The 15,192-nt window shown below is 37.5% G+C and overlaps 1 pseudogene; it reads right to left on the reverse strand.

Annotated features, from left to right (window-relative positions):
* Nucleotides 1-8,182: 8,182 nt before the first annotated feature.
* LOC118617511 lies at nt 8,183-10,668 on the reverse strand (annotated as a pseudogene).
* Between the last annotated feature and the right edge of the window lie 4,524 nt (nt 10,669-15,192).

Genomic DNA, 15,192 nt, shown 5'->3' on the forward strand with positions numbered 1-15,192 from the left:
AACACCCTGTAGGATTGACTAAGGTCTTCAATTAGTTTGTGTTAGAGCTCAGTTTTTTTCCACTGCCCAATCCTTCCCTCTGTTCCCTTCCACAGAGTGGATATCAAGAGCACTCTCAATAAAGTCCCTGAACACTCAACAACCAGCAATGAGCTGTTAGAGAGAAAAGTACCAATGGACACAGTTAGCATATATACCCATGAACTGCGTTCCATTTTCCTGGATGTTATATCTTTTTATTGCTGTAAATTATTTGATGCTGCTCTGGATTCTTGAGGGTTTCAAAAAAATCTTCTGATGAAGGCTTGGTGTATTAGTTTTAGATTGCTGCCATAATAAATTACCATGCACTTAGTGGGTTAAAACAATACCCATTCATTATATCATAGTTCTATATGTCAGAAGTCTGATTTGGCTCAACCATTTGCTTTGCTTTAGATCTCACAAGACCAAAATCAAGGTGTCAGCAGGCCTGGGCTTTTATCTGGAGGCTCTGGGGAGAATCCACTTCCAAGCTCATTCAGGTTGTCGGCAGAATTCAGTTCTTTGTGATTGTGTGGCTCAGGTTTGCTTCCTTGTTGGCTGTCAACTGGGAGCCTTTCCTTCAGTCCACCCACATTCTTTATCACTCTGTCATCTCCATTTTAACCAATGATAGCACATTTAGTCCTTCTTGCATTCAGCTGCATCTTTTCCGACTTCAGCCAGAGAAAGTTCATTGCTGTTAAGAACTCATGTGATTAGTTTAGGCCCACTCGAGTAATCTAGGATAGTCTCCCTCTTTCAAAGTCTGTAACCTTAATTATATCTAAAAATCTTTTTGCTTGTAATTTAACATTCAGAGGTTGTAGAGATTAGGTCACTGACATTTTCCAGGGGCCATTATTTGGCCTGCCCATTAGGTTTAATTGCCTACAGGTTCACTTCTAAGATAACACTTACCTTGCAACCTGTTCAGTAAAAAACTTGCATGTTTTCCCTCTTTGCTATGGAATATGACAAATAAGTAAAGCCAAATTACTAGTCAGATGTCAAAATTAAGATATTTTCCAACAGGTGATAACTTAGAAAGCTTAATACTATACAGGCATTGCATCAGAGGGCTTACTTGAGGATTTACTCCAGCAAAACAAACAAACAAACACAAACAAAAAACATTAATGCAAGAAAAAGAAAGACAAAAGATGCAACAACAAAAAAAATTGGCATAGTCTAGGAATGTAATAAAAAGAAATCATAGTTTGACCATTATCCATTAAGCCAATAAAAAAAATCAGTCCAAACTCGGATGAAGTCAAAGTGAAATGATAAGAATATCTTTAAAAATGTACTATACCAAATACTATGACTACAAAGCTCTAGATGATTTTAGTAATAATAAAAAGATATATATTTCTTTTGACAATAAAAGAAAAAGGAAGTTAATTGGAGCTTCCGGGAAGCTCCAGGAAAGAAAAATGTTCAGCAAGAAGTAATTTTCTAAATATGCAGTAAACTAAAATATATTGTTATTTTGAGCAATTGTTGAAAGGTAGTAGAAAAAAGTTGACCCTGGTGTTTGTAATATTTTACTTTTATCAGCAGAGCAACCTAAATACATTTTCATTATTGCACTATATGGTATAGTGAATAATTTATGTTATAATAATATAGTAGCATATAATATATAGAGAGAGTTTTGAAAACTTTTTTTTTTAGTCCTCACCCAAGGATATTTTTCCATCTACTTTCAGACAGAGTGAAAGGGAGGAGGGAGGTGTGGGGGAGAGAGAGAGAGAGAGAGAGAGAGAGAGAGAGAGAGAGAGAGAAAGAGATATTGATGTGAGAGAGACAGATCAACTGGTTGCCTCCCACATGACCCGGACTGGGTGGGGACTGAACCATAACCGAGGCACGTGCCCTTGACAGGAATCAAACCCATGACTCTCCGGTCCTCTGGCTGATGCTCTAACTGCTAAGCCAAACTGGTCAGGGCAAAAGTTCTGAATTCTTAAAACACACTCACATAATTCAAAAAGATATTTGCACCCCCATGCTCATAGCAGCATTATTTACAATAGCTAAGACATGGAAGCAACATAAGTGTCTATTGATAGATGAACTGATATAGACGATGTGAAAAATATGCACAATGGAAAATTATTCAGCCATGAAAACTAAGGAAATTCATCATCATTTATGAAAAAAGAGAAAGAAAAGAAAAATAAGGAAATCGTATCATTTGTGACAACAGGGATGGACCTTGCAGGCTAAGTGAAATAAGTTAGATAGAGAATGACAGATACTGTATGATTCTACTTATATGTGGAATCTGAAACAAAAACAAGACACTGACCAGTAGAAAAAGAGGTGAGATTTGTGTCCCAGGGTTGGGTGTGGGGCGGGGGGAGAATTGGAGGAAGGTGGTCAAAAAGCAGAACCTCCCAGTTATAAGATAAATAAGTACAACATGATGATTATAGCTAACACTGCTGTATGATATATAGCAAAGTTGAGAGTAGATCCTAAGAATTCTCATCAAAAATTTTTTTTTCTATTTATTGTATCTAAAGAGATGGTAGATGTTAACTAAACCTATTGTGGTAATAATTTCCAACATATGTAAATCAAACCATCATGCTGCCTACCTTAAACTTAAACGTAGACAGTGACACATGTCAATTATTTCTCAATAAAAGTGGAAAAAAGATTTTAAAACGTTTAATAGAAGTTAAACATTACTGTTTAAGTATCTTTGTTGGAAGACTGGGATAACTTAAATAAGGTACTGAAACTAATAAACTGTACAAAGATTAATAAACTGAAAATGAATTGTTTAGAGTGTTTTCATGTCAGAGTTAGGAATGCAGAGAGAGAAGACATGGCACAACTTGAAGAATTTACTTAATGATTCCAGGAGGGGCTATTTCTCTGAAAACCTAGTGTTTCTGGTTTGAAGCCTCATGTAGGGGATGGAACATTTTTTGGTTAATCTTAGAAAGTTGATAAAATTCAAATAACATTATTATAGAAGTCAAAAAGGCCACAGCCTTATCAGTGTTCGATTCAGGAATGAGAGAAAAGTGTTATGCATGAACTTCATTGAAGGTAACATGTGCCACTTGGAATATGAGTGTATGGGATGAGGTAGGGCAAGGAAAGTTTAATCTCAATTACTTGAATAGAAGTGGAAGTTTGGAAACTAAGATGTTGGTGAATGAGATAAACACTAGCCTCTATTTATTTGAGGCAAGTGCCCACCTGAAATGTATTAAAAATTAAACAATTTACTTAATTTTTATATTATTATTACTGTTTTTCTTCCAGGTTTATTGAGATATAGTTAACATGCAACACTGTATATAAGTGTAAGGTGTATAACATAATGATTTGACATACATATATTGTGAAAGGGTTTTCACAATATGTTTTGTTAATATCTATCACCTCAGATAGTTACAAAAGTATTTTTCCTTGTGATGAAAAATTTTAGGAGCTATTCTTTTAGCAACTTTCAAATATACCACACAGCAGTGTTAACTTTAATAATCATGTATATTACAACCCCATTATTTATTTATCTTATAATACTTTATTTTGTAAGTGTTCACAATATTAACCACTTTTCTTTCTTTTTCTTACAACTTCTCTAAAATGAGAAGGAATAACTTCAAATCATAAAATTTTTGTTTGCAGTAGAGGAAACTGATACCCTTGTCTGTTGACAATGGTATTTTCACATAAGTTAGGGCAAAATTTAACACTAACAGCCTTGATGGTACATGCCCTGTGAAATTCTTGTAATAAAAAAATACTGTCTTGGTTGCTTGCTGTCACCAAATTCAAATTCCTGAAGCAGGTGCTGGTGCAAAAGGAAAGAGGTTTATTCAGGTGCTCCATGCCCTGGGAGAATAGTGGATTCCAGTCTCAAAGGTCATCTCTGCTTCCTGCTCAAACCTGCCATTCTTATAGGGAAAGGGAGGGGAGGGCTTTTTTTTTTTTTTTTTTCTATCCAATTACCTTGCTAGCTTTTGGCACCCTGGGATCCAGTCCATTCATCTTTCTAGCTTTCCCTGGCTGGGTTGTAAGAACCTCCCCCTGCACCATCTTGGCCAATGAGGGAGACTCCCCTATGCTCCTACTGACTGTCTTATGGTATCATTCTGACTTCTTAATACTTTCTCTCTCTCTCTCTCTCTCTCTCTCTCTCTCTCTCTCTCTCTCTCTCTCTTTCTCTTTTTAAAGCAATAAACTTTGTCAAGGCTTTTCCAAAGGGAGTTCATATATGTCCTTGAATAACTGAGGACAATTCAGAACAGTTGTTGCTCACTTGAATCATTACCTTCTCAGACTGGCAATTTATGTCTTAGTTTCCCAACTTAACTTTATTTAAAAATGTTCCAACCATCAGCTTTCCAAATTCTCTATAAAAAGCACAAGAGCAAGGTGCTGAGGTAAAAAATAAATCTGAGGTGTTTTTTTTTTCCTTTCTTCTTCTTCTTCTTCTTTTTTTTTTTTTGGTGTGTTTCTATTTAGCACTCTGGGACAATATGGCCTTATAATTTTCTGTTCCCTCCACTTTTTTCCAAAGAAATTATTTTAGTGAATATCAATAGCTGATATATAAAAATGTATATAGATAAAATATGTTCTACGTACATCTCTTCTTTCCTTCCTTTTTAACTCATGAATTCTTTGCCTTTTTTTCTTCCAAAATTCTAGGACAAATACCACAAACTCTTTTGTTCTTTTGATTAACCAAGTATAAGCTGAAACCAATTTTTGTGTTTCCATTTGTATAATAAGACACTGCTTTTCCTGGAGCATATGTAGACAGAGGGATGAGGAAATTCAAATAATGGGGACGGAGAAAGGGAGAGACGATGCACAGAAGATACAAAGGAGCAAAAATTATGTACAGCATGTATGAACGAGTTTAAAATTTCTGAAGCAAAAATAATGGGTATGTGAGTTTAAGATGAAGAGAGAGAGTTTGGCTTTCTAAAAGACAGTATGCCTTTTAAACACACAGTTTATTCAGAACTGTTGTGAGTATTCATTTGCGTAAAAGCCCCATCCCTGATCCCTTCCCTCCCCACCCTGAAGTTTGGTGGATGCCTTTGAAGTTTCTTTCTAAACTATTTAACACCCTGAAATAACTTTACCTGTCAAAGTATTTATACTTCAAGGTGTTTAAAGAAAAAAATTACAAATGATTAAAACTTTAATTTAGTCAAATTATATGATATGTAAACTCTGAAGTTTCTTTGTATACCAGTAGACTGCTCCAAAATAACTTTATCTTTTAAGTGGTTAGCATTTAAAGTGTTAAAAAAAGATTAAAAATTGAAATTACTCAAATTACTATAGGACATATTTTATTTTATTTGTTTTGTTTTATCCTCACCAAAGAACATTTTTGCATTTAGCCTCAGATAGAGCAGGAGGGAGAGAGTGGGGAAGAGAGAGAAACATCAATGTGAGAAGGACACATCGACTGGTTGCTACCAACACAAACCCAACCGGGGCTGGGGACGAACCGCAACTGAGGTATATGCCCTTAGCGGGAACGGAACCTGGGACTTTCCGGTCCACAGGCCAATGCTCTAACTGCTGAGCCAAACTGGGCAGGGCTATAGGACATATTTAAAAAACTCAGTGTATTCTCCAGCCAGCACATCCAAACGTATTTCTCCTTTTAATACTTACACACGAGTGCAGAGACTGTTTTCCACAAAAAAAGAAAAGGGTGTGAATTTTTCTTTGCTTTCAACATAGTCAACTATATGCGCCCAACTAAATAGGATGGTGTCAACAAGAGTTATGTGGGTACCATGTGGGCAGCATGGCCGGAAGCCTTCAGACTCTCTAGCGGGAGGTCTCTGCCTGGTGCTGTGTTGGTCTGGCAACCTGGTCTGATTCCCTTTCCTCCCTTCTTGGTGCTTAATATTCTTAGGGCCTCTTCTAAAGCTCCTACATGACCTTGGCCAACTTTTTATTGCTTGGGAGGCCTTTCATTTGTTCTCTGTTTTATTTGGCTGTTTGATCTTATTCTATCAGTGTTAGAAAGATTACATTCATCTGTTTTCTTGGAGCTTCTGGGATCCTTGAGTGCTGTGAGGTGAGATGACTTCCTGATAACATTTGTCCTCTTCTGCTTCAGCAGAGATAGTTTTTCTAATCTCGTGTTGTGCAGTGTGGCTGGCAACGTGATGTTCAATAATCAGGGCCACCATTTCCTCCTACTCGCCTGGGATTGATCCCAGGGCATAATGACTTCTGCACTGCTTAAACTTTACAGTTTAATCATGGCTTAGCTGCTCTTGCTGGCTCACAGGAACACTCTGGTGTTGGCTTTGAGATTTATTTTTTCTTGGGTTAAATACATTTTCTTCTTTGAATTTCTTAAAGACATGCCCTTGGCTCTTGAACAGTTGGGCTGGTGACGGTGACCATCTTTTCTCTGACACCTGGATATTCTGTTGGGACAATTTTGATACAACCACCAGAGAATCTTATACATTTTTATGTGTCAATCCATTTCCTCTGTCATGTTTCCCACAGTCCAGGTGAGGTTGAGAGATTAAAATATTCAGTTCTGGACTATAGTGATGATGAAGAAACGGGCCAATCTGATGAGGGGAATGAAATGGAGAAGTTTTGGGAGCAGATAGCAAAGTAGAGGTAGGAATGTGGGTGAGGATCTTTCAGCCACAGATTTTGGAGGTAGTAAGGACACCCCCTTGAAAAGATACAAAGTACACAAGGTTTCATTCATCCTGAGATCAGATTGGTTTGTTAATTAACAGCCAGCATATAATTTCTAAAGGTTTTATGTAGCTTCTTATCTTTGCTTTGTCATTGGGTGTAGGCCTCAACTATGCTGGTTTTTTTTTTCTTCAGGGTTTTAAATGTCTAAATCCTGAAACAGTGAGGTATCTTGGTCTCCAAATCATGTTTAATTTTTTTTTTTTAAGTTTCTCGCTCCTTTTTGATAAGTCTCGGCCCAAGAAACCCTAGGCTAATATTTTGAGAGGAATTTCTTCAATCAGTTTGGTCTCATTGGCCTTTTTCTACATGATTTCAAAAATTATAAGTCATGCTTCAGAAGTTCTGTCTGGGGTGACAGATTTCCCTGAATCCTCTTTTCTATGGATGCTAATACAAAAGGTTTTTATTTTTTTTAGCACTATTCTTACTTGAATAGTAAGAATTTACTTATCCTGACTAGCCCTGCTTTCTATGATTGAAGAAGCCACTCTGTGAGCTCTAGGATCTTCAGAGAAAAAACAGTCTGGAATAAGATCCCCCAGCAGAAGTTCTTGTTCCCTTGAAAAGTGGTCTTCACACTGGATGTGCTGATGGGGTACAAAGGAACTTGGTATTTCACCCAGGATACAGGAAGTATCTTGACAGAGTAGTTCTCAAACTGATGAATACTTACCTACTAAATGGATATTTTTGCTTCTTGTGTGTTGCATGTTATAATAACAACTGCAATTTCTGTCACATACTGTATCAAGTACAGGCTTGATCTACATTGTTTATTGTTCCATACTGTGCCAAAGTCCATGCAACATCCACCAGTGCAGGTAAGGAGATTAGTGTTTTTGTTGTTGTTATTGTTTTTTAGGATTTTAAGAATAGCTTTATTGAGTTATGATTGATATACAATAAACTGAACACATTTAATGTGATTGATTTAGTAAATTTTAACATAGCAATGCACTCATGAAATCTTCACCATTAAACCTTCACTATCAAATTAATGAACACATCCATTACCTCCAAAGATTTACTTTTTGCCATTTTTTAATATAAAATTTCTTGCCTTTTAGCTTTTTAGAAACTGATAAATCAAGTCTCATAATTTCCCATGCAATTCCAGCATATCCAAGAGTCCTTTTTGTTTTGTTTTTTCTTCATTAAACTTTGTTTTAATGGGTCTCAAAATTTTGTGACAGGGTTTTGGTCAACTTGATTCCATTAAAAAGTACTGATTTTAAAACTAATAACCTAAAAACTGCCAAACACACACACACACACACACACACACACACACACACACACACAAATGGTTCACAAAACATCCTTCTTTCCTCCTAAAGATTTTATGCTGTGTTATAATCATTAACGTCTTTTACTATTAAACTTAAATGGCCAATCGAGACAGACAGTTCTGAGACCATTCTTCCACCACTGATTAACCCTGAGGTGGCAGGCATTGGAGATAATATTCATCTAGCCTCTGAGCTTTCCGGGCAGACTTGACTTTGCCAGTTCCGGCTGCCTTCTTGCCCACTGCTCTGATGACACACACAGCAACTGTCTGTTTCATGTCACGAATAGCAAAACGGCCCAGAGAAGGATAGTCAGAGAAGCTCCTGACTTGAGCTTGCCAGGAACCATACCAGTGAGGGCAGTATCACCAGATTTCAAAAACTTTGGACCATCTTCCAGCTTTTTCCCAGAATGACGATCAATCTTCTCCTTCAGCTCAGCAAATTTGCAACCACCGTGGGATGAGTGACAACCCAGCACAGGTGCGTGTCCAGCACTGATTTGGACTGGATAATTCAGGATAATCACCTAAGTTGTGAAGCCAGCTGCTTCTATTGGTGATTTTTGCTGTCACCAGTCACAATGCCCAGACGAACATTTTTGACAGACACGTTCTTGACATTGAAGATCACATTGTTCCTGAAGAGCTTCATTCAAAGCTTCATGGTGTATTTCAGCAGACTTGACTTTAGTTGGAACATTGACTGGAGCAAAGGTGACCACCGTGCTGGGTTTGCGAACATCAGTCTCCACTCTGCCCACAGGAACAGTACCAATACCGCCAATTTTGTAGACTTCCTTGAGGGGCAGACACAGGGGCTTGTCAGTTGATGAGTTGGTGGTAGGATGCAATCCAGAGCTTCAAGTGGCATGGTTGCACTGGCATTGCCATCTTTATGGGTGACTTTCCATCCCTTGAACCAAGGTATGTTAGCACTTGCTCCAGCATGTTGTCACCATTCCAACCAGAAATTGGCAAAAATGCTACTGTGTCAGGGTTGTAGCCAATTTTCTTTCTTTAAAAAAATATGTTTTTATAGATTGTTTTAGAGAGAGAGGAAGGGAGAGATAGAAACACCAATGTGAGGTAGAAACATCCATCAGCTACCTCCTGCATGCCCCCTACTGGAGATAGAGTCCACAACCCAGGCATGTGCCCTGGCCAGGGATATTTTTCCATTTATATTCAGACAGAGTGGAAGGGAGGGAGGGAGAGAGAGAAAGAGAGAAACATCGATGTGAGAGAGACACATCGACTGGTTGCCTCCCACATGACCCCGTTCAGGGCAGAGGATGAACCGCAACGGAGGTTCACGTCCTTGGCCAGAATCAAACCCAAGAGTCTTTGGTCTGTAGACTAATGCTCTAACCGCTGAGCCAAACCAGCCAGGGTGTAGCCAATTTTCTTAAATTGGTAGGTGTTGATTTCTTTAACAAGCCCTCATATCTCTTCTGGCTGTAGGGCAGTTCAGTGGAATCTATTCTATTACCACCAACAATCAGTTGTTTCCCACCCAGTGTGTAAGCCAGAAGGGCATGCTCACGGATCTGCCCATTCTTGGAGATACTTGCTTCAAATTCACCAACACCAGTAGCCACAACCAGGACAGCACAGTTAGCCTGAGATGCTTGCGATCTTGTTTTTGATGAAGGTTCTATGTCCTAGGGCATCAATGGTGGTAATATTTGCTGGTCTGGAATTTCCACAGGAAGATATCTGTGGTGATACCACACCCATGTTCAGCTTTCAGTTTATCCAAGGGCATACATGAAGGAGCCCTTCCCCACCTCAATAGCCTCCTTCTCAAATTTTTTGATGGTTCTTTGCTGATCCCACCACATTTGTAGATCAGACTGCCCTTAGTGGTAGACTTGCCCAAATCTATGTGTCCAGTGACGACTATGTTGGTATGGTTTTTTTCTTTCTCATTTTGGGTTTGATTTAGTGGTGGTTCTCACAATACCTGTGTTCTGATAGCAAACCCATTGCAAAAAACTCCAAGAGAGTCTTAATAGAACAAATGGCATTATTCTGATGGAGGTTGCTAGATTGGAGCAGGACTCATTCTGCCAAATGCAGTTTCCTCTGCTTGTGTCATGAACTTCTCAACTTCTCTTCTGTTCATTCTTTTTTTTTTTTTATGAGTCTTATTGTTCTTGCTCTTTGGTGTTGTTTTCCTTCCCCTCTATCTCTTTCTCCTCTTCCTGTGTGTTTTCCTCCTCCCTCTTCTCCTCTGCCCAGTTCTCATCCTTACCTTCTGCCCACGCACTCCCTCTCCACCCACCTTCAGCCTTGCTCTCCTCAGAGCAGCTGGCCAAAACTTTTTCTATATTTTATACTGTAAGTACCATACTTCCCAGAAGCAAGGACTTCGAACATTCTCTTGAACAAATGGCATCATCCTCTACATAGAGTTCTGCAATGAGCTTTACTTGCTTCACGATATCTGGTGCTCTTATCCCTATGCGCAGAGCTACTTCATTTCTAAATATCTAAATTTAAAAATCGCAACATCAAGTTCTGGCAATTTTCTGTTATATAACATTTCAAGTTAAACAATGATGCTACTAACATCCTTAAACATGTACCTTTGTGCACATGTATTTACTGTATTCAGTGGAATCCATTGTTGAATGGAAGTAAAAGTGTTGTGAAATTATTTTTTTTTTATAAATATAGCAGAACACTTCTCAAAAATGTTGCACAAATTTACACTGTAGCAACAGTGTTTGAGAATAATATGCAATATTTTATCATTTAAAAAATAAAAATATTGAACTACATATGGTGAGTACACCATAATAATTTCAGTTAATATAAAATATTTTGAACACTAGAAAATGTTTCTAACATTTACAAAGGCATGCTAGCTAGCAACTTGACTTTTTAATAATGATCACATTTTTGAAAAGGCAGATGCGACCTAAGCAAATGTTTCTACTTGCACCCAATGCGGGAATTTGTTGGAGTGTTTTGATTAAATGAACTTGTTGTGTGTATTTTTTTTTTTTTTTTTTTTGTGGTTGTTAAAATGTACCCTATGTTGGAATTTGTTGAAGTGTTTTGTTTTTTTTTTAAATTTTTTCTTTATTGATTCTTAGAGAAAGAAGAAGGGACAGGAAGAGATAGATAGAAACATTGATGAGAGAGAACATCAAATGGCAACCTCCTGCATGCCCCTTACTAGGGACTGGGCCCAAAACCTGGACATGTGCCCTGATGGGGAATAGAACCAGCGACCTCTTGGTTCATGGGTTGATGCTCAACCACTGAGCCACACTGGCTGGGATATTTGGAGTGTTTTGATGAAACAAAATTTAAATTTTTTTTTTTTTTTTTAGAGAAAAGACAGACATTGTGTAGGCAAGTTTTATAAAAGAATTTTAGTGGAAAGAAGGGATTTGAACTTATGAAGAAGTTTTGGTTGGTAGCAGTAGATGAACCAAAAGTCAGCCAAGAGAGTGAGACACACGTGCCCTGAAGTTAATTAGTTCCTTGATATAATGGAAAATTTGACTGTGAATCATCTGGCAAAGAAAACAATACCCTTGGTAGGTGGGTGTGAATTTTTCCAGACCTTGTAGCAAATATTTAGAAGTTCATATTTGGAACAAAAAGAAGTTGACAACCATAGTAGCTTTCTCAGAGAGGGAATGATGTTATCCAAACACCATTTATGGAAGATCATTCGAACAGCTGTGTTGGGCTTCTGTAGTTGCCTTTCAGTTTATTGTCTGATTGCAAGTAGCATTTCAAAATATAGCAGAAAGAACATTAGAGGAGTTGGTCTAAAATGTCTTTCTTGTAAACAGTCATAACATACTGGTGTATTGTATATGTATTTTATTTTAAGACAAATTAATATTTAACATTTTGATAATGTGATTATAATCCATGTCCCTCGGAAGACAGAAGTGACTCAGGCAGTGTTTCTGCAAGAGTCTTACTAAATTACACATATGGTAAATAAATTCTATCCTCAAATATGTTCCAAACAGTGAGCTGTTGTCTGATATAGACCTCTTCTCCATTTTCAAAGCAATAAAATGTCTCGGAATTACTGTGCATGTGTTCATTTAAAAGGAAATACTGTAGGATTAACTATGCTTTGTTTGAGTTTTCCCCACACTTTTGGAAATGACGATTCTGAGTCTGAGTAGAAACACAATTTATAGAGGGCTATTTGATTAAATGTAGTTACACCTTTAAAAATGTTCATAGCAATTTGTTATGGGCAAATTCCCTTAAAGATTCACATGTTGAAGTCCTAGCCTCTGGTATCTCAGAATGTAGACCATATGTGATAGTAAGTGAGGTCATTAGGGTGGACCCTAATCCAATGTAACTGATGACATTAGAAGAAAAGGAATTTTGAACACAGATATAGACAGAGAGAAGATGCTGGGAAGACACAGGGGGAGGACAGCCACTTATCTACAAGCCAAGGAGAGAATTCTAGAACAGATCTTTCCTCTCAGTCCTCCGAAGGAAACAACCCTGCCAACACTTTGATCTCAGACTCCCAGCCTCCCCAACTATGAAACAGTATTTCTGTTGGTAAGACACCTAGTGTGTGGTATTTTGTTGTGTCACTCATAGCAAGCTAATAGAATACTATAACTATTCCAATTCTAACTTTTCTATATAAATAGAAATCTATGTGCAAAAACAAAACTTAATACAGTGTTACTTAGAATACTGAAAAATGAAATTAACCCATGTATTTAACAATAGAGAAATGGTTATATAATTTCGGACACAAACATATAAAGCCATTAAAAGTAGTATTTTAAAAGAATGCTTAATGACATAAGAAAATGATTATGAAAAAAATGGTAAATGAAAAAGCAATCAATAACATTGTGATTTCATCTTCTATTTTCTTAAACATTTCATTTGTAGAATTTTATATTTTGATCCTCAGAATGTCAGTATCTGAAATCTTTGGGGATAAATCTGTTATTTATTGTTTCTACTGATTCACACATGATGGCTTGTTTTCTTGCATGCCTGGGGATCTTTAAATGCTCATGCTTGTTTGATCCTAATTTGTGAGAATCTTGGATACCTCTTTGTAGCTGTAACATGTGAGCATTCAGCTTCTTCTATTAGAGCAGATTGTGTTTCTTTCTTTCTACTGATGAAGCCTCTGTCTTCTTTCCTGCATTAACAGCATTTAATTATTTAGGAGGAGATTACCAACCTGAGATCACATCAGGTTTTTTTCTAGATTCCCTTTCTGATAGGACTCTAGCTTTCAGGTCCCCTTCCTTGAAGTTAGCTCCTGATGGTAAGCAGACTATCAACGTGAAACTACTTAAGCTTCTTCTTAGAGCCACTAGCTACACAAAGCGTTGGGTTTCCTCTCCTTCCTCGAGGCTTGCTTCAGACTTTCCTAAAGCTAATAAGGGCATTTACCTTCAGGGAAGCTTCTCAGTTCTCATTTGCTTGCTGCTTGCTGACACCACTCTAGATTCAGCAAACAGATATTTTTCTCCTATAGGGGGTGCCCTTAGGAATTTCTTCTTTACTCGGCAATGCAGAGAAAATTAAATTCTATGAAGTATGTGGTTGTTTTGTAGAAGAAAGTTACTTTGGACTATTTTAGCTCAGAATGCAGTATGTGGATTTGAAATGCACATATTTAGTAACCTCTTCCCCATATTTTATTCTGCACACTGAGGTATGACAATCAGTGGTATAGATTAGATATGAGAAAGAATGGCATGCTCTAGCAATGGTGAGTGTGTCCACCTGGCTGAGCCCCAGACTGTGTAAGAAAACATATTAAACTGGAAATGTTGATTAGATTTAGAGGTTTGAAGGACTTTAAGTGTAATCCTAAAGAGTTTGGAATTTTTCTGGTTATGGAAAGTAACAAGTGTTTTGTTTAATCAGTTTTTATTGATTTTAGAGAAAGAAGAAAGGAGAGGGAGAGAGAGAAACATCAATCAGTTGCCTCCTTACACACCCCTACTAGGGATATAACTGAACCTGGGTATGTGCCCTGACTGAGTCAAGTGGTGACCTTTCAGTGCACAGGAAGATGCTAAAGCAACCGAGCCACACTGGCAGGGGCAATAAAAATGTTTTAAACAGAACAATTATATTTAAAAGTCTGTGTGCTGGAAAGATACGTCTTGTGAAAGAGGGTTTAACAATGGTGGAGATCCAGAGGCAGAGAGGTCAATTAGAACAGTGTTTCTCAACTTTGCATGTGCATTAGAATTACTTTGGGAACTTTAAAAAATACTCATGTGTGGGTACACCACCGAATCAATGATTCTGCTGTGCCTCAAAGGTTATAAACCACTGAGCTAAAAAGCTTTAGTCTATGTGAGTTTTGATGAGGAAAGTGGTGGTGAGAATCAAGAGAAGGCAACTGAGTTTGAATTGACAGGACTTGGTGACTCATTATGAGAGTTGAACAAGTCAAAGATGATTCAAGGTCGTACACAAAAGGTATTATCCAAGTACTCTTGTGCTTGGCCTATGTTTAACATTTCATATGTCATGATTTCATTATCTTCAGGATAATTTTATAATCCTCTCCCTCTCTCTGTCTTTCTCTCTATATATACATCAATATCTCTGTATCTAAATTGATATAGATAGAGTTGCTCAAGTTCAAGGCACTTGAGATCTTCATATTCCTGGCAAATTCTAAAATAGGATTACTTTTATTTATTTATTTATTTATGTATTTATTTTGTTAATCTTCACCCAAGTATATTTCTTCCATTTTTAGAGAGTGTGAAAGGAAGGGAGGGAAGGAGAGAGAGAGATACATCGATTGGTTACCTCCTGCATGTGCCCCAACCACAGCCAGATTGAACCTGCGACCCAGATATGTGCGCTGAACTGGGAATTGAACCCTCAGTGCTTTGGTGAGTGGTCTGATGCTCCAACCACTGAGACACACTGGCCAGGACAGAATATTCTTATATTGACTATCTCAGCCACCATAGACATTCTTATAAACATAGTCAGATCCATATCTACATTTTTTAAGCTTAAAGTTGCACAGAAAGTATAGAGTCCCATGTACCCCATCGTTCTTGCTGAAGCCCCACCCCCAGTTTCTTCTTAACATCTTACATTAATGTGATACACTTGTTAAAATTGATGTACCGATATTGATACTTTATTAT

Source organism: Molossus molossus, unplaced genomic scaffold (genome assembly GCF_014108415.1).
Source record: "Molossus molossus isolate mMolMol1 unplaced genomic scaffold, mMolMol1.p scaffold_m16_p_1, whole genome shotgun sequence".
NCBI classification, from domain to species: domain Eukaryota; kingdom Metazoa; phylum Chordata; class Mammalia; order Chiroptera; family Molossidae; genus Molossus; species Molossus molossus.